Here is a 20988-nt window from a genome sequence, read left to right as displayed (position 1 = left end):
AACCTGCCTGCAGAGCTGAGTGCAGTGCACAACGTTTTTCACGTGGCTAATCTGAAGAAGTGCCTGTCAGATGAAACGCTCATAATTCCTTTCAAGGAACTCACTATTGATGAACAGCTACACTTTACTGAGGAACCGATTGAGATCACGGATCGAGAGATCAAAACCCTCAAACGTAGCCAGATACCCCTTGTGCGAGTTCGTTGGAACTCACGACGCGGCCCAGAGTTTACCTGGGAGCGGGAAGACCAGATGAAGTCCAAGTATCCCCAGTTGTTCCCAAACGAAACCCCCAGCACTGAAGCTACAACTGAATTTCGGGACGAAATTCCAAACTAACGGGGGGATGATGTGACACCCCGTTAAAACACGCTAGCTTGGCAGTGGCTGCTTCAACTTTCGGGACGAAAGTTCTTAAAACTTGGGGATAATGTGACACTCTAGGTTTTTCCGAACGAACACCTTGTAATATTTTGTGTATATATAAATATTATTAAATGAAAACGTGACCTTTGTGCATGATATGTGTTGAATGTATGTAATATATATATATATATATGTATGAGAGCCGAGACCACGACCCGAGACCATGACTCGCAACCACCCGGTTGCGAGTGGGCCACTCGGTCTCGAGTGGGCCCTTGGGCCGTAACCGGCTTGGGCCGAAATCCCCTAAGCTTATGTTGGAACCTTGTATATAAACCCAACCTCCCCCTCATTCTTCATTCTTTAGTTACCACACTTCTCCTATTCTCTCTCAACTAGAAACCCCAAAACAACATTCCATCTCTTCCAAATCACGGTTCAAGCAAGGATCTCGGACAAGAACTCGGTCAAGATCATCACTCGGACACTTCATCTTCTCTTATTTTCTTCTTTTCTTTCGGCTCCTCCTTCTTCTTCATAACCGGTTAGTGTTAACTTTATGATTTATGAAATGTTCATGAACTAGAATGCTTGGTTAGTAATGTTATGCATGATTTTTAGGATGTTTTGTGAAGTTTGGCATTATGTGTAAACCACTATGTTTGAATGCTTGATGACATGTTCAAAATGACTAACAAATGGTAGTCTAAGGATGATTATGGCTAAACACACTATGCTTCATTGTTTCTTGCAAAATGATAATGCTAAACATAAGATTTCGGCTATATATTGTATGTTCTTTGTTCTTGCCATGATAATCTTGTTAAAAACATATGGTTTTGGTTCATAAAATATAGTTATATTTGACATGAAAACCCTAGAAAACTTTGAATATAGGATGAACTTCTTGAATGTGGTTTGAAGATTTAAAAATGGCAAAGTTTGATCTAAGTTTACTAATATTCAGATTAGGCAAAGTGTTAGTAGGAACCTTATTGGTTGTTTCCTAATCTGGGTCTGATTTCTTGGTACAAATTCGACTGTCATATCTGCATCATCACGTGTGCATGAAAGGGACATATTACGACTCGCAACCATGGCATGGCAACTCGAAACCACACGGTTGCGACTCGCAACCATAGCAGGACAACTCGAAACCACGAGATTGCGACTCGAGACTACGACCGTTGCGACTCGCAACCACAGCGTGATGACTCGAGACCACGCGGTTGCGACTCGCAACCACAACGTGACAAGCCGAAACCTCCTGGTTGCGACTCGAGACCGCCTGGTTGCGAGTGGGCTGTCCATTTTGGTTATTGGGCTAATATGTGTTTAACTTGGGCTATCTGTTGACTGGATTATGTGTTGCTGTTGACTGCTTAATTGTTTAGGCCGGCCCAATAACCCCACGACTGTTTATTTGTATGTATGTTACGTGCCAGTATGTGTTTTACGTGAATGCTTGTATACCGAACCTGACCTATACCGGTAACCATGTTAGAACGTGGTGACCAGCGTGTTTGACCAAGTAACCTAAATCTACCGAGCAACCCAAGGTGAGTTCACAACTTAAAAGCATGCGTCCCGGTGGTTTGGGACACGAGACTAAAACAACCCTATCCCCTTGAAAAGGGGATACCATTTACATACCTTCCCTAGTTATTGGGAACAAAACTTACTTTCCTTCCCTGGTATTGGGAAACCTTTTGGTTAATTACTGTTTATACGGATTGCGACTAACGGCACTAAACGAAACTCTATCACTCAAGTCCCTACTACAAATACCGATTAGTCGCCGGGGTCAGGCGAACGGGTTATTAGTTGATAGCGCTATTTAGGTGTTTACCAGCCTCACACCGTGCCCTGGTTGGGATCGGTCGTGAACTAATGTACTCAGGCATCCGTCAATGATGATAGAACATTGACATCGGGGCATCCTGCGGAAACGCAACGGTTACCTAGTGTTCGGTATTGGAAAAACAGTTTAGTCGCTAACTTTTGGGGTAGCTCCCCATGGCATGTATAAACGGATAAATTAACTGGTGAAAAAAGTTTTTGGAAATTAAAACTGGACAACTAGTGAACTCACTCAGCATTATTGTTGACCCCTTACTGCATGCTTTGCAGGTAACCCGTGACGAAGGAGCTTGCTGCTTGGGAACGTGTAGTGTCTGTTCACCCTTGTGTTGGGTGTCACCTTATTTTGAATTATGAACTTTGTTTAAACTGCCTTACTTATGCTTCCGCTACTTATTAACTGTTTGAACTTAAAACCTTAAACTCTGAACTTGATATTTACTAATCTTACGATTAGTAAGTATTACTTTTGTTATCAACTTAATTATTCAGTATAATTGGTGGCTGGATCCTGGTCAGTCACGCCCTCGAAGCGGGTGTTATCCGCAGGTGGATTTTGGGGGTGTGACAGTTTTCAGTTTAGATGTCGATGTATCATATTTGAAAGTTGTTAGCTTCTTCTATGAAAAGAGTGTCAATATTCATTGTAGAAGAACCTTGCTGTTTAATGATACGTTGCTACTACAGGGCTCAAACAGGCCCAAGAGGACACTTAAAACCCTGCTAAGTTAATGATGATATTTATATGCAACAACTAAACAATTTTACATGTGCTTACGTGGTAGCCAGTTCTTATTACATATCACTAGTGGGGGGTCCAAAATTTACACCGTGTTGCGGCAGCAACGAGACTGACAATTTGGTTCGTAGCGTCGATGTTGCCAGCGGATAAACAACAGAACAGAAAACAAACAACTTCGAACAACAACACAATGATGAACAATATGATCGAACTATAAAACATTGACACTTGATGCTCAATGAAATAACCGAAGAGAGAATATATGGATTGAATTAAGGATAACACAATCTTGGTAGTTTACAATCTAAGACATTGATACATATTTATACTAGATACAAATGTTCCAACCGTTGTAGCTGCTTCTAGAACATAACCGTTCCATTTTTGGCGCCAAGACAAACGATTTATAACCGTTTTTGTATCAGGGACATTTCCGTCCTTTTACTTCTGCTGTTAAGGCACGCCTCATGTATGTATTTGCAGGTTTCTGTCTTGTCTTTCGATGATGTACAGCTTCAACTTGAAACATCCTGACTTAATCTTATTTGACACACTTACATAAAATCACATAATACCAAATACACACATATGTTCACATACATAATATATATATATATATGTATATTATCAAATGGTCACACTTCGCATCGTTCCTCACAAAAATTTGTCCTTTAGTGGACCGTCTCAAACGTCGTGATGTCGACTGAGAGGACGGGGACGGGGGGCGGGAATCGGGATGGTGTGAAGGCGGCGCCGGTCCTCGACGGATATGGGGACGTACCCCATACCGCACATCCTTACTCATTGTCACCACGGGTTTAAAGTTAGTATATGAATGTGTATTTATAGTTTGTTTTTTGTTATTGTAATAATAGTTGGATCGGGGGGGGGGGGGTGGGTTTCATAGGCAACATCAGGCTGCCCCACCTCTTTAAAATCATGTTCTTTGGAAAATTATTAAAAAATTCTAATTCGAAAATCGTTGAACATGTTAAGTATGTGAAGCATGACCATTTCCATAGGTTAAGTTTGTGAATTATGAGAATGAGTTAAACACAAATGTTGAAGGAAAAAAAAAAGTATCAAGTGTATGTGGTGTGTGGCACCACACCACTACTGTTACATCAAGTCCTTGTATTGCATAATTGTACTTGGGATGTGATTCTTTTGTTTGTTATTTTATTATATTGGATATATGAATAATAAATTAAATAAGAAATATAATATTTAAAGATTTGTATATATGTTTGACTTTTATAAATTGGATACAGGATTCAGTTTCGTAAAAACTGGAAGGGTGAATAAAGAGAATAAACGAGTATGTTTATCTACCCACACTCATCTTCAACATGATTTTAAACCATAAAATAATATTTATAAATGAGCCTATATTGGAATTGGTATGTGTTTACTATTTAAAAAGATTAACATATATATATATAGTGTGAGGTTCATTGGGGAACACTAAAAAAATAGGGAACAATGGGGAACCGACTCAAACGAACTCCCACACATATGTATATATATATATATATATATATATATATATATATATATATATATATATATATATATATATATATATATATATATATATATATAGTGTGAGGTTCATTGGGGAACACTAAAAAAATGGGGAACCGACTCAAACGAACTCCGATTGAACTCATTCTAGCGGCGTTGGAACCGTCTCGTCGAACCCTAACTAGGATCTCTTAACCCTAAATCATAAACCCTAAACCCTAAATATATTAGGGTTTGGCTTTTAGGGTTTAACTTTAGGGTTTAGCCTTAGGGTTTAGCTTTAGGGTTTAGTTTTAGGGTTTAAAGTTTAGCTTTAGAGATTAGGGTTTAGCTTTAGGGTTTAGCTATAGGGTTTAGCTTTAGGTTTAGCCTTTAGGGTTTAGCTTTTACGGTTTATAGTTTAGATTTTACGATTTAGCTTAGGTTTTAGCCTTATTTTTTAGCTTTAGGGTTTAGAGTTTAGGAGTTAGGATTTAGGGTTTAGGGTTAGAAGATCTTAGTTAGGGTTCGACGAGCGGGTTCCAACGCCGCTGGAATGAGTCCAATCGGAGTTCGTTTGAGCCGGTTCCCCGTTGTTCCCCACTTTTTTAGTGTTCCCCAATGAACCTTCCCTATATATATATATATATAGGGAGGGCTCATGCGAGAACCACCCTTATTGTGATAACCTTGAGAAACAATGTGAACACAACCTAAAATAGCTAAAAAAACCTAAAAAAAACTTAAAAAAACCTAACCCCCACCCCCCCCCCCAAAAAAAAAAAAAACCTAAACCCCGTCCCCCACCCCCTCAAAAACCTAACCCCCCCCCCCCCCCAAGCTAAAATGCTAAAAACTAAACCCCCAAAAAACCTAAAAAAATCTAAAAATTTTTTTTGAATTTTTTAATATTTTTTATGTTAAAATCGCTACTTTTAGAAGCCAAAAAATTTTTTTTTTTGTGTGTGATTTTTAGCTATTTTTAGGCATTTTTTGTGTGTTCACATTGGTTCTCGCGGTTCCCACAATAAGAGGTGGTTCTCGCATGATCTTCCCCTTATATATATATATATATATATATATATATATATATATATATATATATATATATATATATATATATATATATATATACTACTTTATAAAGCATATTGGAAGGACAGAAATGGTCATTTGCCACTTTACAACCATTTGAAGCCCATTGTACAACCTTTAAAGCATGAAGGTGTTGAAAAATCCTTAACACGCGGAGCAGCTCAAATGGATCTCTTTGACCCATTTCACCCAAATGGATCCAATATATACTTTCTTTCACTCAATCTAAACCCTAATATTCATTTCATTCACATCCGTCCCCATCCTTCTCTCTCTGGCGATAATACCCTTACTTCACTCAAACAAAACCACACGAACAGAAGTAATCTAGGGTTTCTCTCCATCTGCGCCTCTCCTCTCTCTCTCTCTGGCGATCAGAAGTAATCTAGGGTTTGTCTTGACGATAATATCAGAGGCCGGATCTCTCTATAAGACGCCAGATCTGTGGTTGTGGGTGGAAGAGGATGACACAAGGCTTGGTTGGGGGCCAGATTGGTACCTTTTTTTACCCTATCTTGTAAGTTTTTTTTTAAATCTTTGTCTCTGTTATAATACTTTTAGATCTGTGCTTGTTTTATGATTTTTTTAATGTTCTGTGAATGGATCAACGGAGAGAGTATATATTTTTGTATTGATTAGGGTTTTTGTTTTCTGGAAATGTGAATATAGTTGAAGACGAAGACCGATGAACAGGTGAAAGAGAGAACACTGCGGCTTGGTTCAAGAACCTTCAAATTCAGCCTTAGTGGTACCGTTTTTTACCCTATCTATAGTTTTGTTTGTTAAATTTTATATCTTTTAAGTTTTTTATAAACATCTTTGTCAGATCTATTATATTACTTTCAGATCTGTGCTGGTTTTGTGTTTTTTTAATGTTTTGTGAATGGATCTACGGAGAGAGTATATATTTTTGTATTGATTACGTTTTTGTTTCTTGAAATGTGAATACAGTTGAAGATGAAGACCGTGGGGTCTTCATTCTTTTGTGAGCATCATGTTGGCTGTTTGCTGGAGATAGTTGATTTCTACAGTTGCAGGTATTTGTTACTGTTTGGTTTTGTTGACGTGGTCAACTTTTTAATTGATTTATTAGAATAACTGAGCGGGTCGAATGAGTCAAAAGTGACCTCAAGAGGTCTTTAATGCATCAAAACGGTTTAAATGGTGCAGGGTAACTTATTAGGGCAGAGCAAGAGCAGCATGTGTTTGTTAAAAGAAAAGAAGTAAGTTTAAAATCATTGATCCCTTAAAATATCTTATTAAAACCATTGATCCCTTAAAGTATCTTATTATAAATAATTTCCTCCTTCGCGGGAATCACGAATCTAAATACCATACCTCGGTTTACTGATTTGAAACGGAAGTTTTAGCCAAATATGGTGATAATAATAAAATTTTTATGTTCTTTGACAAAGGTGTTTCCGGTCAACCCCATCCATACAAAAAAAATTAACCTTTTTGACCAGTAACTCAACTAACTCATTTTGACACATCTAACTTTTTGTTACTCAATGTTGAATCGTACGTTTGCGAAATTTGATCAGCGTTTGTGAAGGTAAAACATATAATTAAATGCTCTCTGTTGTTTCAGGAATTCATATCAACTACCTGATGTTCTTGATTCTTAACTGTTTGGTATGTTCATGTCTTGATTTGCTGACATTACTTGCATGTGTTGAAAAATTTGGTTGCAGGGGATATACCAGCGTCAGCTACCGTGGAGGATATTGATATTGATGTGAAAGCAGCACGCAGAGCTCTTAAACGTGATGAAGGAAAAGAATAGGCATCAGCTTCTGGGGCTCATCGTGTAAAGTATCTTCGTGCTATTGCTGCAAAGGTAAGGATTTTCTGGATGATATTCTAAAATTGGGTTCGGTTTGTTTTCTATCGTTAATATGCTAAAGCTTTCAATTATGCATAGGTTACTGAGAAAAAGGAAAAGTTCGCTAAGCTTGAAGCCATTGATTTTGGAAAACCACTTAATGAAGTAGCATGGGATATGGTATGCCCATTGCATATAATCATTTTGCTATATTTTCTTAACTAAGCATACAACCAGCTAATGTATATGTTATTACTCAGGATGATGTTGCTGGATGTTTTGAATATAATGCTGATTTTGCTGAAGCTTTGGATGCAAAACGAAAGACACCTTTAAATGTATATGTTAATCTTCCAATGGATACCTTTAAATTCCATATCATCAGGATTCAGGGAACCAATTGGAGTTGTTGGGCTGATTACTCCATGGTACTCTCTACCTCTACTGTAATAATGATTTGTATTTTCTAATAATATTTTTCTTATAGTCTGTTTTATTTGTTTTCTATAGGAATTATCCTTTGCTAATGGCTATTTGGAAAGCTGCATCTGCACTGGCTGTTGGGTGTGTTGCAGTGCTTAAGCCATCGGCATCTGTGTAAGTCCTATCTTATCATTTTCTGTTTCTTTTTTTTTGCATTACGGTGTATGATATTCTTATATATATCAATTATTAATATATTTCCAGCACATGCCTGGAATTAGGCGAAGTATGCAGGGAGGTGGGGCTGCCCCCTGGTATTCTCAATATTGTGACGGGATTGGGTCCTGAAGCAGGTGCTCATTTGGCTGCTCACCCTGATGTTGATAAGGTTGTGTAAAATTTCTTTTTTAGTTTAACATGTTTCCTGCTTTTATAATCTGCTAAATACGGAGAGGTCTCAAGGATTTATATTACTAAAGATTACGAGTCTGGCAGTCTTAAAGGGTACGGTTTGTTTTATACTGAATCTGTTGTTTGATAATCTAATTTTAACCAAAAAGGAGTTTAATTTCTATCTTTTGATGGGTGGATTTGATGACCATGTTGGAATATTTGGAGATTGGATGGCTGGGAGTTGTTTAGAGTGGTTGGGCTCAGACCCTTTGTGGCTGTCGAAGGCCCAATATTAGGGTGGGTTTGGTTGTTGGACGCTACTGCCAAAGCCCCAGTTATGGGCTCTATAGAGTCTCACTGGGCTTGATAACTGGCCTGAAGTTAATCTGAAATCAATAAATCTATAATAGCAATGGATCAAAAACTGTATAATTATTGAACTGATTCTAATTCACTTTTTATCTGAAACTAATGATCTGTAATAGCTATTGATCAAAACCAAAACCTGAACAATTTTTGAACTAACATTTGACAGATGATTTGTAGACTATGATGAGTAATCTGAGAGACGAAACGAGTGTGGGCGAGATGGATATGTATGGACCGTCGGATGCAGGGATCGACGAGCCGATGAGCGGGATGGGCGATCCAGATTAGGACATGTGGGAAGAGTGGATGGGTTGGGAAGGTGCTGGGATTAGAGATTTCACTTTACATATTAATACCTACATCTGAAGTGTTTTAAGATCTGTGGTGTTTGAGATTGATTAATGTTGATCCAAATGCTTGTTTCTCTATATAAAAATGTTGTGTTTGTGGAGATGATGGTATTAATGTTCATATATGATTGTATATACGTCTGATTTTATAATTAATTATGCTTAGTTGCTGTTTGGGAATAAAGATTTCATTTGTGTTTTGTCTGTTTTTGATCTACTTTTATAGTGGATTAGTGGTGGTTGATTTGTTTTTATTTTTGTGTTTGAAAATAGTTTATTATATCGATTTTCAAATTTCTTGGTTTTATTTTCACAGACGTACATACATACTTTTCCAAATCCTTCTAAGTACATACATGGTTCTATTTCTTCATTCGGATTATTCATCTATGCTTTTGACTTTTGTTCTAGCTTTTTAAATCGAGGACAAATGTCTGATTTGGTTTTTTAAACAACGATGCTCCGATACCATGACAAATTTAGAGTTTTTCCATATTGATCAACCATGAGTCACCTGATCAGTTTTGTAGGTGTAACCGAATTACAAGATAATAAAATAAGGTTAAGAAAGAAACGTACCAAGTAATATCCCACTCATTATGTATAGTATGGAAGGGTGAGATGGGAGGGAACATAGAGTGATTGATTCTAACGAGGCCCTCATCAGTTTATTTTAGGTAGTCTTTATTTCATATTGCTTATTCAATAAATGCATTAATATTTGAACAAAATATATTTACTGTATTGGGCTTAATATATATAGGTTATGAAGAAAATATGTCAAAATGAAAACTTGAAATGATATAACTAAAGCCTATGAAGACTGATACATAAGAAACATGATAAATACATAAGATACATGGGCTACCGCAATTTTATCTAATAACAGCCTCTTATTATCTTATGAAGAATAATGGCCTTCATCTTTTTTCTTTTATTGCTATTTTCTTATAGTGATTTCTTTTTTTTCCCTCCATTCTTTTTGCCTTAAAGTAAGTTTGTATATGTTTAGTTTGCCGTATAAGTTTGTATTTGCCTATGTTTTATAGATTACGTGACAGCATAAATTCGCGTTTTTATTTTACAATTGTTCTTAGTTTTAGTCGTCCTTTGCGGTTTGAAGGCGATGTCCGCGGTCATACCACAGGAAATGTCATGCACACCCTTAGAATTACTAACAAGTGTTGTGTTTTCCATTGCATCGCGAATTTGGTTTTGGTTATGTCTCAAAACTGAACCGCCCCGTACATAGCCCTAAACTCACCAAACTAAGTGATATGTTTCCATTCTTAGGCATTTTTTGTGTGTTCACATTGGTTCTCGCGGTTCCCACAATAAGAGGTGGTTCTCGCATGATCTTCTCCCTATATATATATTGGTGTTTTTTTAAATCGTGTGCCCCTCGAAATTATAGACCTTGTGCGGAATGTAAGGTCCGCTTTTCCATAATAATAATTTACTTACAAAATAATTTAAAGACGTCAAAATACCAACTTTGATACATAAAAAAAATCTTAAAAAAATTGCGCATGACTCGTTCGTAAAACGAACATGCGCCCTGTTTTTAACACAATAAACTAACAACAATCTACGACCCTTTTAACATTAAACTATCCAAAACAAAGACAACAAGTTTTGCAAAAAAAAATACTACTACTAACAAAGTTGGACAAAATAACAAGTCATGGACCATAAGGACGAACATAAACTAGCGGAAGCCTTTGATATAACATAACATGGACCCGTGCTCGCTCCAAATCTCCAAATCGCCTAAAGTGAGGATTTACCTACATACACAACAAGGTTTTTAAAGTTAGTCATCTCAATTGTCGAATCATAATTATTTCGTTTTAGTTTCGTCCATATATGAGCTTTCTTCTTTCTTACACATTCGACTACCCAAGTAATTGGGTTTGGCTTAAACACTCTCAATGAGAGTTAAGCATACACATTCGACTACCCAAGTAATTGGGTTTGGCATAAACACTCTTAATGAGAGTTAAGCATACACATTCGACTACCCAAGTAATTGGGTTTGGCATAAACACTCTTAATGAGAGTTAAGCATACATGTGACAACCCGTAATTCTGAGGTTAGTATGACTTAGATTCCACAACCTCTGACGCGCATCTCGGTATCTAATTATTTATTTTATTTCGCGATCCTACAAATTCATTTATTTACGTGTGTGTTGGAAATACTATGTGTGCAAAGTGTGTAACGCGAAGTGTGCACTTGAAATCACTTGTTGGATCTCACATACCCGACTACTTAAGTTTAACTTGTGTATGGGCCAATCAGACCTTATGGGCTTTAGCGAGTGGGTCGGGTAAGCAAGTCAGGGCCACGCATGACATAGGGCCGCACCTAAGCCTCGACCCAATCCAATATCAATTCAGTAATAAGTGATGAAGGGAGCCGGCCCATATATCTTGTTCGCTAAATGTACCACCGGCCCCAACATCCTTATTGTTTAGACTGGCCCAACACCCTAATCCATATAGTTATGAGCACACGTATTGTACTCATAATCTAATTCCGATTAGCTTAAAACTAAAACAAACCCTACCAATCTCTTGATCGCTCGATTTAAGTAGAGACCCCCCCCCCATTCGAGGCAATATCATCGCATTCGAACGATTTCCCTGGTTAGTAATTTAATATTTTGTTAAGCTGATTTTATAGTCTTGTTTGTGTAATCTCGATCGCATGAAAGGGGTACGTATATAATCTTGTTTAGTGAATCTTCATGAATAATGTGTTCTAATAATCCCGATATAATTATAAACGTGCAGCTGAAATTGTTGTGTGATGTGATAATATTTGGTGCATTCGGCGTTTAGGTATATATATACATATGCGTGTGTTCGCTGATTTCTGGTTGTGTTTATATGGTAGAGCATGAACGAATATATACATATATATCTTGATGAAACTAATGGAGGTCTTGAAGTTTTAATCAAATAGGATATGTAGTCAATTTACTCTTGAACGGTAATCTTAAATGGTAAAAGTGGGATATGTTGCATAGGGTTATGGTAATAAAGAATATAATATATGGATTCTGGTTCAATGTTACTGATAACATAAGGGATGAGATTTGGTTGGTGTTGGGCCGAATCACTAGAAGTATGAATATGAAAATACACTGGGTTTCACATGTATGTATGGGTCAAATACACAACAGTTGGGCTGCTAGTAATATTAGGTGAAATTGTATTGGGTAATCTTGACTGCATGATTGTTTGATGATATGGACTATGCACAGTAATTGGCTGATATCATGGGGTATCAATAGGAGGATTAATTCAATAAATAGATTAGCTGATTAGGCTAACTGGGTTCCTAGAGTTCCTAGATGAAAATAGATTTAGTTGGGCCAGTGATACACTAAAATAATTAAGATGGGCTGGTGATGACCGGGCCTGTTTTGTTGGGACTACAAATATAGTTGTAACGTAAAGTGTTATGGACTTGACATACTAGATCGGGTTGAGGGATTAAATAAACATACCTGATTGTTTAGGTGTGAATTATTGGATCAAGCCTACTAATAGTGGGCCGCTAATTACTGTTGTTACTGGACTACATTAAGTTGATATGTGAAATTGTGCCGCATGTTGTTGAATTTCATACCTTATGAAGAATTGTGTGACATGGGCCGCATAGGGGGCGGGTAATGGGTACCCGAACCCGGGGAATTGGGTAGGACTAACCTGCTATGTGGATTTGCAATGCGTTAAATGGTATTCACTATTAAATACGTAAAATAGGATATGAGACATGAACTAGTGTTGTAGATGTATCATGACCATGACCTGGATGCTTAGTAGGATATACAGGATGCTATATGTTTATTTGTTTGTTGCTTGAGTAGTACATGTAACTAGATATGTGGGTTGTGAATTCGTGTAACTGACTGTCTCTGGTAACCACGATAGGATTTGATTGAACAACTGAAAACAAGTAACTAGGTCTTACCGAGCAACCGAAGGTGAGTTCATTGCTCTTTTCTCAAGCATGGATCCCAGGGAAGGGATAACGGGTAACGTTCCGAGGAGGAATGCATGGGTAATGGGATGTTGGTTATCATACTCAGTTTTCTATCATTGTAAGACCACTACATCTACCGGGTCGTTGCTTGTAGGGCAACGGGGGTTATTAGTTGATAGCGCTATTAGGTTTGGCACCCTCACGACGTTCGAGGAGAACGGGCGTGAACTAATTACCTTAAAACATGACCAATGCTTTGATAGAGGCATTGGGGTTGGCAATCACATATCATATGGCCATTCGGTAATCGAGTAATAACAACATCGAAACATCAAACATCTTAACAACAAACAACCTATCGTCATGTAAACTGTTTTGCTCATCTGATTGATAACACTACTTGGTAAACAAACACAAACCTTGAACTCACCAGCGTAGTCTGACACACTTGTTTACATGCTTGTAGGTAATTATTGAAGGAACTGGGGAGCTTGCTGTCTGATGCTGCTGGAGTGGTTGTGGTCATAATAAACAGTTATTTTGATTTGGTTTCGATACATTTATACATTTAAACTTTTATGCTTCCGCTCAATACTTTGGTTTTGGTTAAACTTTTCAAACGTTACATTTATTTCAATTGGGTATTTTAATACATTATAACTTGTGTTTGATATGATTGGTGGCTCTTTGTTGGATCGTTGCACCTCCAATAGGGACATACCCTAGGTGGTAATTTGGGGGTGTGACAATACACATTTGACTACCCAAGTAATTGGGTTTGGCATAAACACTCTCAATGAGAGTTAAGCATACACATTCGACTACCCAAGTAATTGGGTTTGGCATAACACTCTTAATGAGAGTTAAGCATACACATTCGACTACCCAAGTAATTGGGTTTGGCATAAACACTCTCAATGAGAGTTAAGCATACACATTCGACCCATTAAGTTGGGTTATTTGCTTTCAACATAAATTCTTCTTTCTATCCAACTAACGGATTAAGCTTCTAGCATTCATTATAGCATTCAAAACCACCCGTTCAAAACGGATGGTAGCTTATTCTTACTCGACTTGTTCACTAGAACCGGTCGACTTGCATAGCTTATTATAACTCTCATAACAACCAATCCGCAAGGGATTTGCTAGTTACTTACTAATCACCATGGCCTTTTTAACAAAGATCGATTATCATATTATAAACAAATTTATAATTTAAATTTTGTATGCAACAAAACATACTTTTCCATTTAACGGGTCTTTATGATTAAACCAAGTTCACACACTAAGACTTGATCCAAGACCCGTCTAACTTTCTAACCTTCTCCATTAATTCGACCCGTTCACAAGGTTCGACTACATGACTTTCCAACATATATTCTATTAGTACGACCCGTTCATACGGTTCGACTCCATAGCATTCAATCATACATTCCATTAGTACGACCCGTTCATACGGTTCGACTACATAGCATTCCCTCATACATTCCATTAGTACGACCCGTTCATACGGTTCAACTACATAGCATTCCCTCATACATTCCATTAGTACGACCCGTTCATACAGTTCGACTACATCGCATTTCCTCATACATTCCATTACTATTGCATTTCCTATCCATTTTTCAATATTCAACATATCATAATTCTACCATGAAAAATCATACAACGCTACACTAGAATTCATTTACCAAAACTAAAGTTTGTAAATCTACATGAAGGGAGAATTAAGTTCATATGAACTTACCGAAATCTTGCGTTTCTAGCGCCTTGGATTGACTTGTTCCTTCGTCTTTCTTTGTTCCTACATGTCACAACTTCATACACTTAGCTTTCTTATGACTTCATTACTTAGACATTCTTTGATGTACATATTGATGTTAATTACTCGCATACATTTTGCCATCATCATATTACATTAACTTAGCAAGTATTCATGTAAAATCACAATAAATTCCAATTAAGGCATTTCATCGAACACGTGGTGTGCGTACTATCTACAAAGCATAATGTACATATATCTTAAGCTCATCTTCCATATTTCATCCATTGATTAGCATAACAAATCCCTAACTTCATAATTTACCATTCTAACTATGTACATTTAGCTCTACATCAAATACTCATCAACTTATCATCATCATATTTCTTCAAACATCAACAATACATTAATTTTTTTGTTTATAAAACACCACTAATCTTAATCATTCTACAACATAAAAATGGGTTTTCCCCAAATCATCATTATAGACAAGATTAAACATATCTTAACATCTACATATTCATAACAACTAACATTCATGCTTTATTTTACACTACATTCACGGATTACACAAAACCCCTTAAATCAAACATCACAAAAAACCCAAATTCGACTTACTTGATGTTAGAAACACTTAGGTAATTAACATTCCTGGTTCATGCATCCAAATAGCCTTCAATTCCCCTTTCAATTTGATGGATTTATGTTGTTAGGGTTTTGGTTCATCCCTTGCTCTCTCTCTCGATCGTACGCTCACCCCCACCAAACACAGACCAAGTTTTTGTTTTATGAAATTCTTATTTCATATTTTCATTTTCAGCCCCTTCTCTTTTTAAATCATGCCACATTCCCACTTCACATTCTAACTTGGTCATATTTCCTTTGGTTAATTAGGTTATAAATATATATTTTAAACTTACCATCATTTTCTTACGGTACAATTCTATATTTACCGGTTTTCTATTATTTAAGCATCACAAGCATATTATTATTTTATAACATACGAAATTTGGGGTGTTACAGGAGATCCTCCCCGCACATTCATTTATATTTTTTCTTTATTCATCCATTTAGATTTGCATGATCTGAAAAGATGGATAATGTGGTTGCATAAAAGTATAAAAAACCACTTTACAACTTGTGCTTGCATGCATGCGATGTTGCGATTCAAACTGCACTTCCCACACATGATTTATACCGATATTTTATTCCAATAGCCCAATTCTGTTCCCTTCAAAAATAACTATTCAGCCCAATCCACGACTTAGCCTATGAAAGAGTATGGACCAAATTAACATAATTCTAGTAACTACTATAAATCCCAGGCCCAAAATAATAAGCAACCACTGTCAATTTTATCATGAATGTAATGATTATCACACTTGTGTTGCCCAGGATTAATCACCATATTTAGGATCATTTATTGGAAAACATACAGGGCCAGATCCAGCCTAATTTGTGGGTTCCCAGAAACCCAGCGCGTTTGAAAAAAAAAAACGCAAAAAATTAGTGACAACATTGTAGAATTTAGAAAAAAATAGTGAGAATTAAAAAAAATTACCAAAAGAAACCCATTACAATAAAATACTGCATCCGCTACTGTGAACATGATGTGGGTTCTGCACTTGTGCAGAGAACCCATGCATGAATATGGTGAAACAGAGACAATAAAACACACACACAATACTTCTATTTCAAACAGACAAATGTCATACAAATGAGGGTATTTACACCCTTTTAATATGACGGTTAAATAACTGTTTTCTAACTAACTAACTAACTAACTAAAGAAGTGTTTTCCTTAATTATCACCTTCCAAATTCTGCACAATTTGACTTTTTATATATACAGGCTTGACTTTTATACTTGACTTCTAAAATCACTAAATTTAATAAGATTTCTTGATTAAATATCTTCCACTTCCAACAACTTGTTAACCCCATTAACCCTCACTGGTTGATTGCCATTGACTTTTTTAAACTTTGACCAAAAAGTCAGCTATGATTACCCTAAAAATCAATATATTTACATCAAACCTTAGAAGATTACGAATGCCAACTATGAGACGGTTCAAATCCTTGCTTTCCTTCGCTAAAATACACTTTGGTCGACTTTCTTCCGGTTTCTCGTTAAGCTAGTTCTTTTACTATTTGACTAGATAGAGTTAATACATAACCCGGATCAACCTAATTATTATAGGACCGACCATCATTATGGTTGAAAAATAAATGGTTGATTACTTGATGAAAAATTCAGCATAAAGAGCCCTCTGCAATATGCCAAAGATGTAAGCTTAGAGAAAAGGTAAAACAATTTGCAATCAAATACGAAAGTCTACAAACAAAGCTTAAAATTGGCAAACTGATGAACACCGCCTTCATAGCAAAATATCATTAAATAGTCGAAAAGGATTCATAAACATAACGTAAGCGACTGAAAAAGAAAATTAATTGATAATGGTACCAGCAGTTAGTGTCAACATACATGACATAGCTAGCAATCCCTCCATCTTTTCCATATACAACAAACCAATCTTCTTCTTATTTAACTCGTCCCGAAAGTCACTGCTCCGCCTTCTAACACTAAACCAAAATGTAAGAGCAGGAAATCCAAACAACACAAATTAAGAGACAGAGTACAATTAATTTTGGTGAGGAATTTGAGTCATATGTTCATTATCAAAGAAAGCACAAACTGTAACTTACACCCCAACTTTTCTTCCACTTCAGTGTGTATCAGAAGATCTACAGTTTCTAGCCAATGCATAAAAGCAAACAAAGATACCACCTACTGTGATGGATCAGAAGAAATAGTTTGATAAAACAGTAAATGTGCCAAAGTTCTCTCAAGCTTTTATTGAACGTGAAAATTGAATGTGATGATTAAACCATCACGGAATACATTCTTAAATACTGAAAAAGACAACAACTCTATGCCATGAAAATAGAACCAACTAACAGAAACTTATTCAAAACAAAATACTAGTCAATCTGAAAACTAGGAGAGAACAAACGGATAGCTTGACTTTGGCGATCTTCATGCATGCACGTGGGACTTAGTTTGGATCATTTTCAATACCCCCCCTTGATACAAACTCCTTGACTCCGATCTGATGCCTGAAATACACAAATTTTTCTTTGGCAAGTGCTTTTGTGAGGAGGTCTGCAAACTGATCATCTGTGCTGCAATATTCCATATTGATTTGATCTTGGGAAACGACATCTCTAATAAAGTGATGTTTCAGCTCAATGTGCTTTGTTTTGTTGTTCAAGACTGGATTCTTTGACAGGTCTATGGCTGATTTATTATCACAAATTATCTTTGTAGCTTCAGTTTGAGTAACATCCAAATCTTCCATCAATCTCCTTAGCCAAATGGCTTGACAAGTAGCACTAGTGGCTGAAATATATTCAGCCTCCGTACTAGATAGAGCCACTGTTGACTGCTTCTTGGACGACCAGGATATAGCACAAGCTGCCAGCATGAACACATTGGCAGAAATACTCTTTCTGTCATCTGAGCTCCCAGCCCAATCACTATCGGTGTAGCCAAGTAGTTTGATTTGAGCACCTCTTTTAAATCAAAGCCCGAAGTGACTTGTTCTAGCAATATACCTTAACACTTTTCTGGCTGCTCCTGAATGTATTTTAGAAGGACTTTGCATGAACCTTGATAATACACCAACTGAATAGGACAAGTCTAGTCTTGTGTGAGTTAAATAGATTAGTGCCCCAACTAGACTTCTGTACTCTGTTTCATTTACCTTCAATCATCATCATTCAACACAGGCTTTTCTTGTGGACTCATAGGAACACTTTCAGTCCTACAATTCTTCATACCAAACTTATTTAGCAAGTTCAGTGCATACCTTTCCTGACATACAAAGATTCCAGCACTTGTTTGCTTCACTTCAAGGCCTAAGAAATATTGTAACAGACCCATGTCTGTCATTTCAAACACTTGCTTCATACCCTCTTTAAACTCTTTAATCAGATGATCACATGAGCTGGTACAGATTATATCATCCACATAGAGACACACATAGATGATATTATCTTTACCTGTCTTCTTCACATATAATGTGGGCTCATTGAGACTTTTCTTGTACCCATGCTCATGGAAGTAACCATCTATCTTTGCATACCAGGCCCTTGGAGCCTGCTTCAATCCATAGAGAGCCTTTCTTAACTTTTAAACTTGATCTTCTTTGCCTTGAACTTCAAACCCTTCTGGTTGTTCCACATATATATCTTCCTGCAAATCACCATTCAAGAAGGCTGACTTGTCATCTAATTGATGCATAAGCCAACCAAAATGAGCTGCAACTGCTAATACAAGTCTTATTGTCTCAAATCTTGCAACTGGTGCAAAAGTTTCTTCAAAATCTATGCCTTTCTTCTGTGAATAACCTTTTGCCACCAACCTGGCCTTGTGCTTCAAGATCTTCCCATCTGGACCAATTTTTGTCTTGAACAACCACTTAAGTCCAACTACATTCTTTCCTTTTGGAAGTGATACAAGCTCCCAAGTTTGATTCGTTTCAATTGAGTTTATCTCTTCCTTCATAGCTTGAATCCATTCTGCCTTCTTCACTGCTTCATTGAACACAGTTGGATCTGCCACACTCAATGCAAATTGTAAGTTCATAAAATCACAGTGAGGAGTGTTCACAACCTGTGTTGTAGCATGTAGGTCATCAATTGTTCTGATCCTGCTGGGTCCAGATGAGTCGCTTGAGCTGGATCCTTGTTCTGCGGTACTGGACTGCATATTGCTCAGAGGTGTTTGTGGTTCTTCATTTGCAGGAGTTTGAGTGTCTTGAGAAATAACTTCTTCATTTGGTTCTTCTTCACTTGGGAATGAGTCAACATACAGTCTTTCATAGTGATCAGGCGTGGATCTGTAGGTTGCAGCCCAGTCCCATTTTTCATTCTCTAGAATTGTCACATCTTCTCTTGGTCTTGTCACAAACTTCTTTGATTCAGGACTATATAATCTATAACCTGTACCCTGCAAAAAATAACCAATAAAAACACTCTTGTTTGCCCTCCCGTCCAACTTTCTTCTTCCTCGAGCATATGTATGGCCATAACAAACGCACCCAAACGCCTCAAAAGTGAGACATCAGGCTTCTGGTTATACCATAGCTCATAGGGGGTCTTCTCATCAAGTGCTGATGTTGGAGATCTGTTGAGTGTATAGACAACAGTGGCAACTCCTTCTCCCCACAGGAAGTTAGGAAGAGATTTGTCTTTCAGCATACTCCTGACCACACCCATAATAGTTCTGTTTTTCCTCTCCACAACACCATTGTGCTGTGGTGTGTGAGGAGGTGACAATTCTCTCCTAATTCTTGCTTTATCAAGAAAGGTATTACATTCTGTTGAGTAGAATTCACCACCTCTGTCAGATCTCAGGGCTTTAATGACTTGTTCAGATTGTTTTTCAACTGCAGCCTTGGACATTTTGAACTTAGAGAATGCATCAAATTTATTTTTAAGAAAATAAACCCAAGACATTCTGGTATAATCATCAACAAGCAGAAAATAATGCATACTTTTACCGAGACTTGGGACTTGCATAGGACCACAAAGATCAATATGAATAAGTTCAAGTTTCTTACTTGCCCTCCATGAATGAGAAGTAAAAGATTGCTTGGTTTGCTTTCCAAGTATGCAACCTTCACACAATTCTGAACCCTTGATCTTTGGAATGCCTTTAGCCATTTGTTTGTCATGAAGAGCCTTCAAACTGTTGAAGTTTAGATGCCCAAATCTTTGATGCCACAACTTGGCAGTTGAGGTATTACTTGTTGTATTATTGCTAGACCCCTGCCTCTTCCTCTGGCATTGAATCTTCCTTTTCCTCTTGAACCAGGAGTGTATGTCTTGCATCACTTGGAGGGCATGTTCTTCTATTTTTTTAGACTTCTCAGGCAGTCTGCTATTCAGTCTCTCCTCTTGGGACTGAAGTGACCCCATTAACTTCACAGGAGTCATTTTTGAATGATCAAATGAGACTTCAATTGAGGGAACAATGAAGTCAAATTTAGGAGACAAGTTCCTAAGGATTTTTTCAACAATAGTTTGATCTGTGACAGTTTCACCATAAGATCTTTTCTGGCTAACTATAGCCATGACCCGTGAGAGGTAATCTTCCACAGGCTCATTTTCTTTCATTATCAGATTCTCAAATTCCCTACAAAGGCCTTGAAGCTTGATAGCTTTAACCTGTGTGTCACCCTGGTACTCCATTTTGAGGATCTCCCAGCTTTCTTTAGCAGACTCAGCAGCAGCGATACGAGAG

General features: G+C 37.1%; 2 long non-coding RNA genes and 1 pseudogene across 2 annotated transcripts; 2 read left to right on the top strand and 1 right to left on the bottom strand.

Moving 5' to 3' along the window:
• Window positions 1-6215: 6215 nt before the first annotated feature.
• LOC110905236 lies at window positions 6216-6783 on the top strand. The gene is made up of 3 exons (XR_002572965.2): window positions 6216-6314; window positions 6518-6603; window positions 6737-6783. It is a non-coding gene; the product is annotated as an uncharacterized LOC110905236 (long non-coding RNA).
• Window positions 6784-7077: 294 nt separating this feature from the next.
• LOC110906327 lies at window positions 7078-8295 on the top strand (annotated as a pseudogene).
• Window positions 8296-10405: 2110 nt separating this feature from the next.
• On the bottom strand, window positions 10406-15462 carry LOC110905235. Its single transcript, XR_002572964.2, has 3 exons — window positions 15301-15462; window positions 14668-14724; window positions 10406-10713 (listed from the first exon to the last, which is right to left on the bottom strand). It is a non-coding gene; the product is annotated as an uncharacterized LOC110905235 (long non-coding RNA).
• Window positions 15463-20988: the final 5526 nt, after the last annotated feature.

Source organism: Helianthus annuus, chromosome 14 (assembly GCF_002127325.2).
Source record: "Helianthus annuus cultivar XRQ/B chromosome 14, HanXRQr2.0-SUNRISE, whole genome shotgun sequence".
In the NCBI taxonomy this organism is placed as follows: Eukaryota; Viridiplantae; Streptophyta; class Magnoliopsida; order Asterales; family Asteraceae; genus Helianthus; species Helianthus annuus.
This window is presented reverse-complemented; position numbering and strand designations above follow the sequence as displayed.